The sequence below is a fragment of the Galeopterus variegatus genome, unplaced genomic scaffold, assembly GCF_000696425.1.
Source record: "Galeopterus variegatus unplaced genomic scaffold, G_variegatus-3.0.2 Scaffold1010, whole genome shotgun sequence".
Classification (NCBI taxonomy): Eukaryota; Metazoa; Chordata; class Mammalia; order Dermoptera; family Cynocephalidae; genus Galeopterus; species Galeopterus variegatus.
The window spans coordinates 20,856-39,538 of record NW_007727121.1 but is presented as its reverse complement, the minus strand read 5'-3'; the positions used below and the strand labels follow the sequence as shown (position 1 = coordinate 39,538).

The following is an 18,683-nucleotide window of genomic DNA, read 5'->3' as shown; positions in this document are numbered from 1 at the left end:
AGGTTGTCCTAGTGTCTATTTCCCCAAAAGGAGACTCTGAAACAAGGTAATTTATTTGGGACCTGATCCCAAGAATCATGGTAAGAGAGTGGGGAAGTGAGACAGGGTAAAGAGGAAAGCAATAATCAAAAGTGTTCAGTCCAGGGGGCCGGCCCGGTGGCGTACTGCTACAGTGCACCACTTGGGAGCGTGGCGGCGCTCCCGCCGAGGGTTCAGATCCCACATACAGACCGGCCGCTTACTGGCTGAGAGAGGTGTGGGAGCAACACCGAGGGTTGCGATCCCGTTGCCGGTCCCGGTCCGGTACGGGCGCGACACTGAGGGTTGCAATCCGTTGCTGGTCACGAAAAAAGACAAAAAGGAAAAAAAAAAAAAAAGAATAGGGAACTAAAAATTAGTGTTTTTCTCTTACTGTCTATGGTTGACAAAAAATTAAAGAATCTGATTATTCTTTGAGGTGCTGAGTTCACAGGTAACCATGTAGCCTCGAGTCTGTGAGGACCAGACCCATGTTGGAAGTTGGAGCTAACTTCTTCAGATTTCACCAGTGCCATTTAATGGGGAAGTGTCCACATTAAAGTCCTGAATTACTGGGATCCAATTGGGATTCAGTTTAGCTTATGTTTATTGAATTCATACCCAATACCAAATTTAAAAATGTTGAAGACATTGCTGTGAAGGAGTACCTGTTGATTGTAGAAAACAGACCTACAGATACTAACAATATAATATGATATATCTTGGAGAAGGAACACTTTATCCAGCCAAGGAGGGAACAGAAACATTCCAGGAGATAACACCTGAGACGGATGAAAGAGGAGTGGAAGGGAGTTAGGCAAAGGGCCCTCAGCAGACATTAGTGCAGGTGGCGAGGAAGCTACTTGCAGTCCACATGACTAGTATGTATAGTAATGATGGGTCTGGAAAAATCTTAGATTTTAGCCTAAAGGTAATGGGTTAGTTAGTGACTGAATTTAAGCAGCAACACACCCAGAGGTCAAATTTGCTTTTGAGAAAGACTGCTTTTGAGAAAGACTACTGTGTGTGTAGTAGGGGGATAGGGAGAATAATTAAATCAGTTCTCATCACAACACAATTCAATCTGAGATGTATTGATTTAAACATTGTTAAATAAAGTAAGCCAAAGTAGAAGTGATGACAAATAAGAGGTCAGCAAGATGCTTTCAGGATTCACTAAACCACCACCTCAAACACTGTGACGTAATGTGGGACTAAAGCTGTAACTTACAATCTGTAACCATGGGGAATGGAATGTGCCTTCTTGGGCAGAAGCATTAGGTTGGTTGTGAAACTAAGGGGCCAGCTTCCAAATAGTGACAGCTTTCCAATAGCAGTGCAGATGCTGGTCACAGGCTTCTGCCAGGCTCACTGTTGTTTTGACCACCTTCTCATGCATAGGTAGGGCCAACCTTGAGCAAGACATCCTTCTGGCACTTGTTTCTGCCATTGTAATATGAAGGCACTGGCCCTTTCATATATATTCATATATCTCCATATTCACATATATATGAATAAATGTTTCATAGAGAGAGACATTCCATCATGAAATAAGTAAAATTTTCACTACCATTTGTTAACAAATTCCTGTGAATTGATTTTGAAGACGCTATTCCAGCCATTATTTGGGAATAAATTGAGGAGGAGCAATAGTAGCAACCAGAGGATCACCTAAGAGGCCTCCTCAAGTGAGAAATGATGATGGCCATGAAAATAATTGTGGGTGTGTCTGAGAAATAACTTTGAAAGCCGAAATGATAGGACTTGCTGATGGGCTTATATGAGGGGTCCAGGGGCCGAGCCCATGGCACACTCATCTTAAGAACTGCTTGCCTTTATTGAGCATGTGTTTGGTGCCCTGTACGAAATACTTTACATGTATTTCATTTAAACTTTAAAAGAGCCCTGTGAGGAAGATGCTGTTGTTTCCAGTGTTGGATGAGGAAGCTGAGGCCTTGAGAGGTTAAGCCACTGGCCCAAGGGACAATAGCTGGGAAATGGAGGACCGGATTTCTACTAGTCTGCTCACCCCACTGCCTCCTGTGGCGCCTTGCTGTGAGTGTGCGGCTCATTGTGATTTTCTCTCTTTTCAGGGTTTTGGTTTTTTGCACTGAATGTAACCTAGATTCATCTTCACGGGCTTGTATTGCCCCAGATACTGTCAAAGGTAAGTTTTTAAAATTTATACTCACCCTGTATTGGCAATGGAAGGGGAGAGTCTTCACCATAAAAAGAAGAAAAGTACATTCTGACATTATTGCTCCTTTCCAGAATTCTTTTAGAAGGATATTTAAAGCAGCCATCAACACCAGCCTTTTGCATTCCTACTTTGCCTAGGTCCCTTTAAAATCACTGGTATTTAGATTGATACTGACATTTTTGGTGCCTCATCCTATAAAGCTAGAACTTAGTTGTTAGGATAAGCAATTCCATGGTTTTGTGTGAATGTATTTCTAGCTTTTCTGTTTCTCATCTCTCCCTGCACCAGTCTGAGGTCCATATTACTGCCAGAGTTAGCTTTCTAAATGCCAGATTTCCTCTTGTTACTCCTTTGCTTAAACAGATCTCATGCCTCCCAGTTGCTGCAGATGCTGTGCTATAGAGCCCTTCAAAACCTAATTCTAATCAACATTTCATGCTTCTTTTTAGTGAATCCACACCTATAAGTCTTACCAGACCATTTTCTGTTTCCTAGATATATAGTTCTTTTTCATTATTTTGTGCCTTGGTTGATGCTTTTCTCTTTGCTTAAAGTTCAGAAGATGGGAGAGGAATGAAACTATCTATTCTTCCTTTTTGTATCTTTCCTAGTATCTAGCCTTACTCCCAGGCTCTTGACAAAATTTCTTTTTCATTTGTGTAAGAGCACCTGTTGTTATTCATTATTTTACATTAAAATTATTCGTATCTGTCTCCTTCACTATTCTGTAAACCTTTTGAGACTTCTTAGAAAGGAACTAACTTATTTTTAATGGCTATTGGCTGCTCCTGAACACCTTGCTAAGAACTGTACATACATTGTTTAATTTACTCCTTATAACACCTCTTCCTACCCAGTTTTATGGATGAAAATACTGAGGATTAGAAAGTTAAGTAACTTGCCCAAGATCACACAGCTAATAACTGACAAAGAAGAATGATTTTGCTCTTTCAAAGCCACAGCTCATTTCAGTACACCACACTAGCCCAGCACCATCTGCCATGTGGTAGAGACAGAGTAAATGTATATTGAATTGATATTATTGCATTTTAAATAAAAAGTATTTCAGTTGATTAATTCAGTCATTCTTTCATTGAAACTTATTGAATACCTATTAAATGCCAGATACACAGTTTTAAGTAGACTATGAATGCAGAGATTAACAAGATATAGTGTCTGGTATCAAAGGGTTGACAATCTAATCCCTATCACATAGAGGCATCTATGTAAGCAAATAAATTCAATAAAGTGTTAAGGGTTGACAATCTAATCCCTATCACATAGAGGCATCTATGTAAGCAAATAAATTCAATAAATAATAATTCAATAAATTTCCTGACCCTATAATAGAATCTATACAAGATCCATTGGGGCCACTGAGGAAGGAATTGTCACCTCTGCCTAGAGATGGGTCAGGAAATACTTTATAAGAGGTGAGTCTTGAGTGACAAGTAGGGTGTTCCCTTGATGGCACCAGGGAAGGGAAAGGCAGAGGGAGTGAAATAAACAAAAACATGGAAACCTGAAACAGTCTGGCAAAGCTGAAAGTAGTTCAGTATGGCTGTAACAAAGAGAACAAGAAGACAAAGCAGATGAGGCTGGAGAGACAGGTGAGGGCTGCATCCTGTGAACATCCTTTCAACATATTAACCAATTTCTCAACTTTTATAGAAAACCTTGCACAGGTGCTGTATGACATTACTCGTATTTAGTCATTAACATTTGTTGAGTCCTGTCCTGTGTGTGCTGAGCATTGTGCCTGGTTAAAACTATCCACCACTTACCACGTATGGCAGACTGGTGACAGCTCCAAGGTGAAGTGATATGCTGAAGCAGAAATCACACGCTTGTGTTGTCACATTGCCTTGTGACAGCTTTGGTGCCACTTGTTCACCCCTCCAGTTAATTTTCACATAAGTGGGCTTTGCCTTGACTTTTTCATGACTCTGTTAGCACCGATACCCAAAGGGTCTGTTAGATCCTGTGTCATTTCCCAAGTGGAACCCCTGGTTCACTATACACTTCTGCATTGCCTACTTTATTCTCCTTCCATTTTGTCAGGAGGATGGTAAAGTTGACCTAGACCCCTAGACCCAACTGTAAACTGCGTGTTCAAACAAGAATGTCATCAAGGCTTTTCCAAGAAACACATTAAAAACTGTTACGGATAGTTCCAAAACAATAACAAAACATGGGAGCAAATAAAATAAAGGACAAAGAGAAAAATAGGTATTGATATGACATGTAGTAAGTAGGCAAATTATATGGTATTAATCGGTAAAGATTTTTAGAAATAAGGGCCGGCCCGGTGGCGCACTGGAGAGTGCACCGCTTGGGAGTGCGGCGGCGCTCCCGCCAAGGGTTCGGATCCCATGTGGAGACCGGTTCCCGCTCACTGGCTGAGCGCGGTGCGGGCGCAACACCGAGGGTTGCGATCCCGTTGCCGGTCAGTAAAAAAGACAAAAAGGAAAAAAATAAAAGATTTTTAGAAATAAAAATTGGGGGGCCGGCCCGGTGACGCACTGCTACAGTGTGCCACTTGGGGGCGTGGCGACACTCCCGCCGAGGGTTCGGATCCCACATACAGACCGGCCGCTCACTGGCTGAGCGCGGTGCGGGCGCAACACCGAGGGTTGCGATCCCGTTGCCGGTCCCGGTCCGGTACGGGCGCGACACTGAGGGTTGCGATCCATTGCCGGTCACGAAAAAAGACAAAAAGACAAAAAAAAAAAAGAAAAGAAATAAAAATTGACTGGATATGAGAAGGATAGAGATGTGGATTGATGATGAAGGGAAGGGATTTCCAGTGGAGTATGTGCATAGACAGAAATGAGCTAGTTGTGTGAAGGGAGCGGAAAAAGATTTGCCTGAGTGAAGTGCAGAGTAGTGTGTGCAGTCAGGGTAATTAGAGACGAGGTTAGTGAAAGCTTAGGAAGTGAAAGTATGTTATTAATATGGTAGTGGGATAATTAGGAGGATAAGACTGGTACGGAAAACTGAACTTAATTCTGAGGAGGAGAAGTTTCAGATATAAGTTGGGATGGAAGGAGACCCAGTAAATAATATTCTCTTCCCTGCCCAAGTTCTAAACCAACAAATATAGGACAGAGGAACAAGGCAGTTAGAGACCGAAATGTCACTTTAGTTAGTAATAAGGTTGACATAGGGGAACTTAGTTATACCTAAGGACAAGTAGGCTTCCAAATACTGAACTCCAGAACTTAACAGGTTTATCCACCCAGCAGCACTAGTCTGAGAGAGACCTGCCTCCTAGAAGAGGGAAGAAGCAGAGCAGAATAGGTGCCCACAAGGGAAAGGGGAGAGAAAAGGGCTATGCAAGTCTAGTCCAAGTTTCTTCTTCCAGACATACTAATCAGATAAGTCACTTCATCCTGACAGAGATGTGATAAGGCCAAGAATATTAAAAAATTGTTATTGTCCCACATGGAAGGAAGCATCAAGAAAGGGAAAAAGGTTTTCTCCTCTAACGTATTCCAGCTTTTGTCTCTTAATGCATTGGTCTTAACTAGTAAGTCAGGGTCAGCCAGGGGTATGTCTGCCTCTGTCCTTCCTTCCAGTATAGTCAGAAACCTCTTAATTTCCATTTCCCCTTTGAATCACTTATATAAGTCTAGCCCAAACAATTTAAATGTAGAACTTCACTGGTTTTGTAATGCATGTGCTATTTGCAATTCAGCTGCCTTGCAGCTTATATGCAGCAAATAATCATTCCTCTTTCTAATGTCTAAAAGGCCTGTATTAAGAAAATCTCTTTTCCCTAGAGTCTAATCTTTGCCTTAGCCATGTCTGCTTAGGAAAAGCTGTACCGGCATAATTCAAGGTCAGCAGAAGCCTTCTGTATGCTGAAGCCATCCAAGCCTGCTAATGCCCTATTCCCTTTGCTGAGGCCAGCACAGCTGGCATTTGCTTGCTAGGCCAGAGTGGCCAGTGTACGCTGAGGCCACCTGAACAGCTGACATTTACATGAGCTTTCAGTACCACTGTCACCACCACAGCCGACTGTGGCTTATTTCTTTGGTGAGGCCTGCAATGCCCCCAAGCTTTTGCTAAGGCTTATATACCTAATGCATGTAGCCTTGTCTCTATAGAAACAGCCACTTATCTGAAGACAAAGTTACCATAACTACAGTTACCGCTAAGGTCAAAATACTGCGTGGCCTATGGTTTTTAAACCTCTTATTCAGCTACTGTAGTTAAAAGCTACTGCACAACTGTAAAATCTCACGTGGCTGATGTAAGCCCCTGCAAGGTCAAAACACTTTGCTCCCTCATTAAAGTCAAAGGCCCAAAGTCCTGGCCCCAACAGAAGCCTCAAAAATTCCACATGTAGGAGGGTACTTTAAAAATTTTGTGAAAAAATAGAATTAAAAGATAAGATGAATTTTTCCATGAACTTTTAAAAGATCCCTCGTATTTTGCTCCCTGAATTTTACTTCATGTCTGTTTATCAAGAGTCCAGTCCCATGTACCAGACGTTAGGGTCTTTGAGTGACCCAGTAAACAGCAGTGTTCTTCCCTTGACTGAGTTCTATACCAATTGAGAAATAAGGTAAAAGAGGGGAGGGAATTTGGGAGGCCATTATTGCCTCTATTACTAATAAAGCTATATTGGAGAATGTGGCACATACCTACAGGCAAGTGAACTTCCTAGTACTGAGCCTTAGGATTCAACAGATTTATCTAGTCATGGGTACTTGTAAGGGTCCAGCATTTATGGGTGCAGGAGCCAAAGAGAGTACTTGCTTCAGCAGCTGGCTTCCAAAAGGGGCTGAGCTCCACATACCATGTTTCTCCTTCCAAATTCACCATTCCAGTGAGACTCTACCTCCTCTGGAATGGAGTGTGTGAAGGTGGAGAGAAGCTTCAAGTGAAACCTCAGGAGAGGCAAAGAAGACTTCTTCACAGCTCATTCAAAGGGAAATGGCATAGAGGTCATTGGGGATATGAGCCTAAAGGAGAATAAAAATTCACAGTAGAGGTTGCTTTGTGAGTTGGTCATCACCATGTATCAAGTGCAAATATATTATCAATTAATCCTCAGAGCAACTATTAATCCCAAGTTTCCATAGGTAAACTGAGACAAATTGAGTCCTTTTCTCAAGGTCATCAAATAGCTGTCTGACTCTTCAGTTACAGCTACAGCTCTCTCTGCAGCTCACTGCTCCTTTGCTGATTTACCTTAATTATTTTTACACTAACACATTGGAAAATTGAGGGCTAAAGTAGTGGAGAAGCTCAGACTTTATTGGGCCTTGACGAATGGGTAGGATCTTGTGAGGAGATGATGGATTTTAAGAAGCAAGTGTATTTGGTAACACCAAGGTCAAGTTTTCAAATCCTGGTACCAACCAGCCGTCAAAAAAAAAAAGTAAATGTAGAGGCAGAAGTCTTGGTTAAAGCCTTGATGATGGGGGTAGGAAGCGTGGGGAAAGACAGGTGACAGTGTCTAGTGTAAGAATAATACAAAGGCCGAATAGGAGAATCCAGAAAAGATGAATGTTAAAAGTTGTAGCAGAAGGAGAACTCTGCAAGATGAGAGCTGTGGCCTTTCATAAAGAAACACAATGATTGGCAACCCTCCTTCCTCTCCCGCTCTCCTGTCATGCCTCCTACTGGCTTAGCCTCGCTGGCAGCCAGAAGATAAGGGAGCCCAGTGATGGATTTTCCTGGGGCACACAGTCAGGTAGAGAAGAATGGAGTGTGGATCTGTAGGGGCAAGCAGGAAGTAGCACCAGACCAAGGACTGTCCATGGGCATGGGTCTGGGATGAATGGAGTTCCAAAGTGTCTTTCTGGATCAGCCACGCATATAATGCATCATCTGTGAAATACAGTCTCTATTTCAGTGAAGTAGGAGAACTGAAAGACATTTGTGAAGCAATTTGCATAGCAAATCTTTCTGGATGTGTTACTGAGTTTTTCCAGTGCTATTGACTTAATGTCCATAGAAAGAGCAATTCTGTGTTTACACACAGTCATAAACAGGTGAGGGGCAAAATCAACTAGAGAAAGGCTGTTTTAGTTGCTGTGAGCGTCAATTGTGTATTTTACAGAGGGCAATGTTGGTTAATCTGTGTGTAAGTGAATGGAGGTTGGTTGAGAGCTTCTACTCTACCGATTTTACATTACACATCACATAAATACACATCTCTTCCCCAAACATATCTTCCCAAATACACATCTCTTCCCAAAACACCTTGTGCACAGTAGATATTTTCATACCCGCTTCCTACCCAACAGATAAAGAAACAACTTCCTGAAAGTTCCCTCTTGGCCTCAGGTCTTGTGGCTGGTTATGGAGAAGTCTGTACAGAACAGATCACCAGGCTCTCGTGCATTCGTACAGAGATTCCTCTGCACACAAAAAGCATGCTCTCCCAAGCATCTTTTTAGCTTTTATATTTTGTAGCTATGAGCCTTTTAAAGTATTTGACAGGTTTGTAAATATTCGTACCTTTATTAAATGGAGATTTGTTCTGTGTCAGAGTCATTATTCCTCAATAATTATATATTCAATGAATTCATTAAAATGTTGAATAAATTTTTAGTAGTTTCCTTTGGCATATTTTATTCATAAAATTTTAACAAACTTTTGCCTGACTCATTTTATTTTCTTTTTAAAAATAATTTTATTTATTGAATCAAAATCAATTATACATATTTTGGGGGTTGAACATTGAGATATATTGATCAAGTCAATATTACTAGTATATATATTGTTACAAATTATAATTATTCTTTTTGCCCCTTGTCCAATCTCTCCCCATTCCGCTCTCCCTCCTCCATCTCCCCTCTGATTGCCCTAGATTTCTTCTCTCCTTTTTTTTTTTTTCCCTTTTTGTCTTTTTTCGTGACTGGTAACAGGATCGCAACCCTCAGTGTTGCGCCCCTACCGCAACTGGCAACGGGATCGCACCCCTCGGTGTCGCGCCCGCACTGCGCTCAACCAGTGAGTGGACCGGTCTCTATATGGGATCCGAACCCTCGGCGGGAGCGCCGCTGCGCTCCCAAGTGCTGCACTCTACCGAGTGCGCCACTGGGCCAGCCTTTCTTCTCTCCTTCTGAAAGAATAATGGTTACTCTGTTAATTTGTTGCCTAGATGATCTGTCCAATGCTGAGAGGTGTGATCAGATTCCCCAGTATTATCGTAGAGCAGTGCTTCTTCTGTCACTCTGAAATGGGCTTTGCGGAGAGAGACATCCTCTTCTTTTCTTTGTCTCTGCTGGTGACTCTCCTTGTGTCAATGCACTCCAGTGGCTGACGGACCATCTGCATGGTGGTTGTGGCGTCTAGCCGCTTTCACGGAAGCCATGGTTATTGTGGTGGCTGTGGTGGGTCACCCACATGGAGGTGATGTTTTGGGCATGTTCCTTGGCGCTGGCAGTGTGCCTGTCTGTGGGGTGTGTCTGGTCCCCTTTTCCATGCCTCTGGTCCTGCCCTGGGCAGGCCCGAGGCACTGGCACTGTGTGCCTGGTTGTGGGAGGAGGGTCTGGTCCCCTTCTCCATGCCTTGGGTCCCCAGGCTGGACCTAAGTTGCTGGTGGTGTGCCTGGGATGGAACTAATTTTTTGTCCTTTATTTCTAACACGGGGGAACTTCCTGTGGAAACCAATGCTTGAGCTGTGTGGTTGCTTAAATTGCTGCTTTGCTGCTGTGTCCCTAGGGAAGGCTTTTTGTGCAGCTCAGGATTTAATGTTTGATCTTATAGATACTTCGGGCTCTCAAGAGACTCGGTGGATCTGCTTTCTGTAGAATCTATGATCTGGGCCTGAGTTTTTTCATCAAACTGTACCCCATGCAATTTTGCATTCCTGACCAGTCTCCTCTGAGTGGTCCTGCGCTGATTGAGGGGCAGGTCGGCTGTCCTTGCTGTGTCCCAGTGTTCTCCCGGTGTTCCCATCTCACCCATCACCCATGCTCCAAACACTTCCCATGGGACGGGCCCTTGTGATGACTCACCAGCCTCTGAATGGCTTCCTTTTTTCAGTTGTTCTGGCTCTTCACTCCTGCGTGAGTCCACAGGAACCCTATTATTGGTCTTGCTGTCCTGGGGGTCGCCAAGGCCCTCTTCTCTCCTGCCACCTCCAAGTAACTTCATCTGAAGGGCACAGCTGCGGCTTCTGCCAGCTCCTGCTCCATGCGCCCATCAGCTTGAGCCTTAAAGCAGCCGCGGCCCAAAATGCTCAGAGCAGCTTTTTCTTTTTCTCATCGTGTTTTCTCCCGCCTCCCTGAACTCTATAGGTCTCTCTTCCTCTTCCCCTTAGCTCCAGCAGCCCCAGCTTAGCTGATGTTACATTTTTATAGTTGTAAATTGATTGATTTATGGGAGAGAGTGACTCTGGGAACCGGCTGTTCTGCCATCTTGACTGGAACCTATATAACCTCATTTTATTCTTAGAGGAAAAATTACTACTTTTTATTGTTTTGCTGTATAAATAGCTTAGTTTCATATAAAAATTAATTGACTGACATTGAGTTTATTAAGCATATTCTCTTTTAAAAAGTGGGATCAAGCATTAGAATGCATCTTAATTTCATTTATAAAAAACCAAGAATGTTGGGCCGGCCCGGTGGCGCACTGGATAGTGCGCCGCTTGGGAAGCACGGCGGCGCTCCCGCCCGAGGGTTCGGATCCCACATACAGACCGGTTCCCGCTCACTGGCTGAGCGAGGCGCGGGAGCAACACCGAGGGTTGCGGTCCCGTTGCCGGTCCCGGTCCGGTGCGGGGGCGACACTGAGGGTTGCGATCCGTTGCCGGACACGGAAAAAGACAAAAAAAAAAAACCAAGAATGTTGAACATAAGTGATAAATCCAAGAAGCCCGGCCAGTTCCAATAGCCTAGGCTGATTATCAGGCAGTGTGACCTGCTGCAGCATAACAGCAAGTCCACTGTTTGTGTGCGCGCACACGCACGCACACACATACACACACACAAAACATTGTTTCATGGTATCCATGGTCTCAGTGACAGAATTTCAGTCTAAAACTTTGAAAAAAACAAATTTTTGCCATGAATTCCTTACATATTTTTTCTCTTCTTCCCTCTTTTAGGCAGTGTTTGTGTGTTTCTGCAGAGTTTTGCACAGAGTCTGTTCCCATGCAAACCAATGAGGGAGAAGTATCAGAAGAAAGCAGTTCCAAGGTCAGTAAATTACTTAAAGATACAAACAGTCTGAGAGTAGAAATTAAACAATAGAGGCAGTGGATGAGTAGAGTGGGTATTTTACTTTAGGTAAACTTAGAAATTAGGTTGATTTAAATTAGAACCTAACCTAAGATTGAAATTTTTTTCCTTCTCAATATACATTTTTGTTATGCTTTATGACAAATTTAAAATAAATTTTATTGAACAACAGAGTACTTTGTGATTCATTTTTAGAATACTAGTACTATATCTTTTAAACTTTATTATGAAAGTTATATATACTTATAAGAAATTAGAACAAATCAGAAGTATATAAAGTAAAAAGTAAAAACCTGTCCATTATTCTTGTTGCACAGAGGCAGTCACTGATAATTTTTTAGACATTTTTCTATTATAAATTTTTAAGTGGTAATTGGTTTTGGTTTTTCAAGCTAAAGCTGAAGGATTATCATCATTGTCAAACCCTGTATTAAAATGTTGTCTGTGTGTTTATCTGTATGTCTATTTATATCTGGCTCCATGTCCTGAATTTCTTTGGCTCTTTCTTGACCTAGTAACATGGGACCCTCGGTATCACCTTACTTTCCTTTTTCTTCATTTACAATTGTCTCTAGTTCTTCCTGGGAGTTCCTGAGGGTATCTCACATTGTCTCCTGAGCAGTCCCCAGCACCCACAGCATTATCTGCTACCCTGGATCCACCTGGGGGGATCCTTTGCTGCTGCCACTACTACCTGTGCTCTCTGTGGGAAGGCTTATTCCTTCACCAGAGCAGAAGTGGAGAGGTGTCAAAATGTCACTAAGAACCTCTAAAACATCATGCTAAGTGGAAGAAGCCAGGTGCAAAAGTCACATACTGTATGATTCAATTTATATGACATGTGCAAAAGATAAATCCATAGAGACTGAGTGCAGATTGGTGGTTTCTGGGGATTAGTTGGGGGAGGAAGAGGAGAGGGCTTTGACTGCCTGATGGGTATGGGGTTTCCCTTTGAGGGATAGAGGTGGTGAATGTACAATATTGTAAATATACTAAATGCCACTAAATTGTGCACCTTAAGATGGTTAACTTCATGTTATGTGAATTTCACATCAATAAATTATTAAATTTAAAAAGTGGGGAAAAAAATGTCACCGGGTTGCCATCGCATCAGTCTTTGCTGCCTATTTGCCTCATGCTGTAATTCACCAAGTTGCACTTTATGACCTGGGCTTCAGAGAAGCACTGCTTGTGCCCTAAGCCCCCAAGTGCCTCATGAGAACGGCTCCTTCACCTTCTTTCTGAATCCCCCCTCTACAGGGTTGTGATCTTGTCCATGTGTTGAGTAGAGGGACACATGCCATACTGTCCTCTTGGTTTTTCTTTCTCATCTCACCAGATTTCTTCCTTCTTTCTGTAGCCAAAGCAGAAGGCTGTAGATGTTTATCAGACTCATCAAGACTCTGAATCTCATTTAGGGGTAGTCAGAACCCGTGAGGTACACACACAGGGAGGCACACATACCCAGGACACCCAAGATACACACACCCTGGATTTCTGAGGTATGCATATACCCTTTCCCAAGATACTAATTTATTAATTTGCTTAAATATGTTGAGGAAGATGGGATTCTTGGATCCTCTAGCTAGTACATTTTCTCTCTGGAAGGCTAAGGTGTAATTGGAAGATCGGTTGGTGAACAGGTAATTATACTAATATAGAATATTTTATTGTACTATAAAATCAGTTTCCACCTCCTTTTTGGGAAAAAAAAAAGACTACTCTTCTCGATTTTTCAATTACTGAATAGTTTATCAGTTCAGAATTAATTAGACTAAAGAATAAAAGGACATTCTTTTAATACTTGCAGTAAGTAGATGCTTTTGTTAATCAGAAATTAGATTATAACTTCACCTTCACCAGTCTTAGATTAATTCAGGTTTTTGTGTTTTTTCTTCGTTTCCTTTTGTTTAAAATCTTATATTTGGAATGCAGCAATTTATCAAGTACTATGGTAACATAGTTTCTGGATATCTGTTAACAGAAAGCAGTTAGGAAAGGTAGCTTGTTTTGAGGGAAAGTGGGGGAATTTTCTACAAAACAGTGATTTTGAACTAAATCAGTTTTTTCCAATAAATAATTTTTAAGTAGATGTTATCACAGGATACAATAATGAACCAAAAAGACATGGTTCCGGGCCGGCCCGGTGGCGCACTGCTACAGTGCGCCTCTTGGGAGCGCGGTGGCGCTCCCACCGAAGGTTCGGATCCCACATACAGACCGGCTGCTCACTGGCTGAGCAAGGTGCGGGCGCAGCACCGAGGGTTGCGATCCCATTGCCGGTCCCGGTCCAGTGCGGGCGCGACACTGAGGGTTGCGATCCGTTGCCGGTCATGAAAAAAAGACAAAAAAAAAAAAAAGGCAAAAAGACATGGTTCCTACTCTGAAAATGGTTACGTTTTAGTGGGAAACACAAATAAACAAATACAAATAAAGATAATAATTATAGATTATGATAAGTACTATGAAGAAGATAAAGTAGTGTAACATAGAGTGACTGGGAGGACGAGCATAGACTAGTCACAAAAGACCTCCCTGAGAAAGGGACATTTCAGCTGAGACCTTAAGGACAAGGGAGCAGCTTGAAGAGAGAACAGCCACAAAAGCCGTTGGCCTCTTCCAAGAACTATCAGAAACGCATATGGCCAAGTGTGACAGGTTAGACAGGGAGGCAGAGACCTTGCAATTTCTTGAAGGCCACAATGTAGAACGTGGATTTATTCTCAGTATCCTGGGCAACCATTGAAGGCTGTTCAGTTGCAGAGTAATGTGAAATGATTTGCATTTTTTTTTTTTTTTTTAAAGATGACCGGTAAGGGGATCTTAACCCTTGACTTGGTGTTATCAGCACCATGCTCAGCCAGTGAGCGAACCGGCCATCCCTATATGGGATCCGAACCCGTGGCCTTGGTGTTATCAGCACCGCACTCTACCGAGTGAGCCACAGGCCGGCCCTATATCACAGTCTTTTTTTTTTTTCCTTTTCTTTGTCTTTTTTACTGACCGGTAACGGGATCGCAACCCTCGGTGTTCCGTGCTCAGCCAGTGAGCGGGAACCGGTCTCCACATGGGATCTGAACCCTCGGCGGGAGCGCCGCCGCGCTCCCAAGCGGGGCACTCTCCAGTGCGCCACCGGGCCGGCCCATGATTTGCATTTTAAGAGATCACTCTGGCCCCTGTCTGGAGAGTGGATTGGAGAGAGACAGGAGTGGTGGCAGGAAGCCCAGTGGGAAGACGCTTGCAGCCATTCAGATGAGAGACAAGATGCCAGGCTGCGTTAGTGTGGTGGCACTGGGAGTGGAGGAAAGACAGGCTCGAGGTATATTTTGGAGGTAAGACTGACATGACTTCAGGATAGATTGGAATACTTTTATATCACAGAAATCGAGGGAAATTTCAAAAAAAGCTACAGTCAGTAACAACAGATGCTGCCAACAAGTCAATGAGGTTGATAATTGAGAAAAGTCATCTGGATTTGTTTTTTTAAGAACTAATTCAAAGGAAAGAGCACGAAGAAACTTTCCAGGGAGATGGAGATGTTCTATGTCTGATAGGGTGCTGCAATTTACAGTTACAATAAAAATTACAATTATAATGTAGGTACATTTTATCTGATGAAACTATAAAATAATAATAAAGTAGGGGTGGTAATGGGTGTAGGTATGGGTGAAACAAGAATGACAGAATATCGACAACTGTTCAAGCTTGGGGATGGGTACATACAGGTTCATTAGTATTTACTTTGTACATATTTGAAATTTTCCATAATAAGAAAGTTTTTAGAAATAATTTATTAATGGTATTCAAGAGTGCCATTTCATGGAGTAGGAGGGACAAAAACCCAAATTTTATGGGTTAAAGAGAAATTAAAGGGTGAAAAAGAATTGTAGTTATAGTCTACCCAATTTTAGGAAATTTGGAAATAAATAGAGGAGAGAACACCATGAGGAGAAAGAGTTAATTCAAGTGAAAGGTTTTGTAAAATGAAGGAGGCCTATGCATATTTGGAGAAAAGAGAGAAGAAATGAGTGGAGGAAGGCAGAGTGCAGTTATGAAAAGCGTTCATCAGATTTGTGAGCTCGACGGAATCTGGGGATCGGAGGGCCAGTCTCCTTGTGCCACGTTAGTACCTGAGCTCAGGCCCAAATCCTGCTCTTCTGACTCCCATTTAGTGGTGGAGGGATATTTGGAGGAGGAAAGAGTGTTTAATTTTTCTTGCTATTGCCTCTGAAATAGAAGTCACTGTTATTTGAAGAATGTAGAGTGCATGATTGAAGACCTGAAATGACAGTTTAGATTTCCTATTGAGGGGGAAGATTTGGAATTGCAGGTACAGAAAAGGTGCAAAGAATAGTCAGTAAATGAATAAAAGGGTCAATATGGTTTACAAAATACCCATATAAATGTTGCATAGGTAGAAATCAGGGATGCTTAGGGATGGACAGGATTGGTGAAGGAAGTCTTGGAGAAAATGAATTTTGATGTTCTTCTTGAAGAAATATTCTCTGGAAACTGTGCAACATATTCCATAGCTTTTTCTTGGAGAGAGATGTTTATTTACGTTTAGAGGTGGACTAAGGATTATATATTCTTCAAGAGCTGGGAAATGTAGACTTTGATCTCTTGAGTTTAGGAAGATTCTTTTACTCTGCCAGAAAGATATAAAGTAGGCAATGGCTTCTAAAAGACTGCTGTAGATAGATCATAGGTAATTCTTGAATTAAGTACAAGTGTTCTTTCCATTTTTCCTTGCTTGATTTTTACTTCCCTCCTTCTCTCCCTTCCTCTCATTAATTCAGCAATTATTTACTGAGTACCTGCTATGTGCCAGGAACTGTGCTGGGTGCTGACACAGAGTTGTCCCATTGGACTGTGATTTGTTTTTTGTTTTTTGTTTGTTTTAATTCTTGGATCTCCAGGCATTTTAAGTGGAGGCAGGAAGAAAAAATGTTAAATTTCACCTTAGTTTAGAACTAGCTTTTTCCCTGAGTGGTCACTAGAATGCAATTTTATATGACCTAACAACTTTCTCAAAGATAATTCTATTTTAATGAAAGCTTCTACTGTAAATGCTGAAGGAAGGATGGATTCAAATGCTTAATTTCAACTCCACAGCCATTTCTCATTTTAAGTTTAGTTTAAGTTAATATTGAAGATGAGTTGGTATTAACTTACTAGTTACGAAATTTTGCATCTGTTGGCTTGGAATGTTTATTTTTGAAGTGAAATGTAAACTAAGTATGGTAAAAATTGTCATAGAGCTGAGCAGTGGGTATTTGTGATCATATTACCTGTACTTTTTAAATATATTTTAATATTTGTAATGAAACAGTAAAAATTTTCTTATTGAAACATAATTGATTGTACACATTTATGGGGTACAGAGTTGAATATCAATACCTGTGTACACTGTGTGGTGATCAAATCAGGATAATAAGCTTATTCATCATTACAAAACATAATCATTTCTTTGTGTTGAGGACATTTGATCTCCTCTCTTCTAGCCATTTGACAGTAGGCAGTAAATTAATGTTAATCATAGATGCCTAGCTTGACAGTACATCAGTAGAACTTGTTTTTCCTTGCTAGCTGTTTTGTGTCCATTAACCAATTTCTCACTATCCCCACTCCCCCTCCCTCTTTCCCTTCTCTAGTAACCACAATTCTGTTCTCTCCTTCTGAAATAAAACAAAAACCAATAAACTTACAGGGTTAAAAATTAGAGGTATAGATTTAAGTGCCCATGTGTCTCTACTAATTACTACAAATAAATATTTACTGAATTAGGAAGCCAGCATTTTAGCTACATTATTTTTTATTGTTATCAAAGGTAACGAGTAAATTTGGTCTTTGTTAATAGAGAATAAATAATCTATTGATTTACTTAACATTAAAGATGGTTAAAGGAGATGATTTAGACATAAAGAAATGTACATTAGTATTTGAGTTGTTTTAGTTGTTCTGTTGACAAAATAAAGAATTGTAAGATCTGTTTTTAATGTTAAATGCTGATTTAGTCAAGAAAACTGTTACTCAGAAGTATTCCAGGAACATGGTGATTTGTTTTGCTTGTTTTTGTTTTTGTTTTTACTTTCTTATCTATTAGAATATTTTGCTTGTGTTTTGCTGAGGGATGCGGAAAAAAAGGTCCAGACACCATTTAATAAAGTACTTTGCTTTTTAAAGTTTGAGATATCTCTACCTTAAGACTGAATCTGCTTTAGCAAATTATAATAAGATTTCATGGACTTTGGTATTGTAAGAGCAAATTGGAAAAGAAACTGCACAGGACAAGTTTTTATCTCGTTTATTTACATAGCTGATAACATTTGGGTTGGAGTCCAGGTCTGTCTGACTCCAAAGACCGTGCTAAGTTCAGTACTCCATCCTGAAGAAGTTATGGCAGAGTAATCAATCCTGTTTACTCTATCAGAGAACCTTAGAAAAGTCACCTGGGTATAGAAGAGTGCATAAGAGGGAGATGGGTGCTTCGTGAATATTCGGAATAACACTTCTCTAGAGAAGAGATGGTTGGAATATAGGGATGTGTGTGTGAGACTGTGGCAGACAAGGTTAGAGACTGAATCCTGTGCAGGCAACAGGGAGCTCTGGATATGTTTTAGAAAAATTATTCTGGCAGCAGTGTGGAGAAATGACTATAAATGGGGTTTGAAGTGGAGAGGGGGATGCCAGTTAGGAGTCTCCTCAAGAAGACTGAGGAAGACTTGAAATCAGGCAATCACAGTGGGTCTGAAGAAGAGGGGATTCAGGAAGAATGGGATGGGGGCATTTGGAAACAAATCTGGAAAAATGGGTTGGATGATACCATGTATGAAATCATATCATAGGAGATAGAGCAAAATATTAGTTATTGTTGTTACCATTGTTATTATTTTTAACTGGATATAGGGGGTTTGAATTTTGAAATATTGAGTAGCTTGCAGGTACCCCAGGTGAAAATATTTAGTAGATATTTTGAAGTTCAGTAGAGAGAGAGAGAGAACATCAAGGTGTGTATGTGGAAGTTCTCAGTATATAGGAATACATGGGGCCTGGGAAATGAGAAAAGGCCCAAGTATAAAACCATAGGAATTACTGTATTTTAGACTGTGTGTCCAGCTTTAGTATGCATAAGTATTACCTTGGGTATTTTTCATTTCTTTTTTAACAACTTTATTAAGGTATATTTCACACACCACAAAATTTATCCATTTAGAGTATACAGCTCAGTGGTTTTTAGTATATACACAAGAGATGTA

General features: G+C 41.3%; 1 long non-coding RNA gene across 1 annotated transcript in view; it reads left to right on the top strand.

Moving 5' to 3' along the window:
- LOC103591682 overlaps positions 1-12,530 on the top strand; it is a 76,943-nt gene extending 64,413 nt beyond the window's left edge. Inside the window, exons 2-4 of the long non-coding RNA XR_550603.1 lie at positions 2,112-2,185; positions 11,292-11,382; positions 12,000-12,530. This is a non-coding gene — a long non-coding RNA (uncharacterized LOC103591682). The remainder of the gene's footprint in view (positions 1-2,111; positions 2,186-11,291; positions 11,383-11,999) is intronic.
- Positions 12,531-18,683: the final 6,153 nt, after the last annotated feature.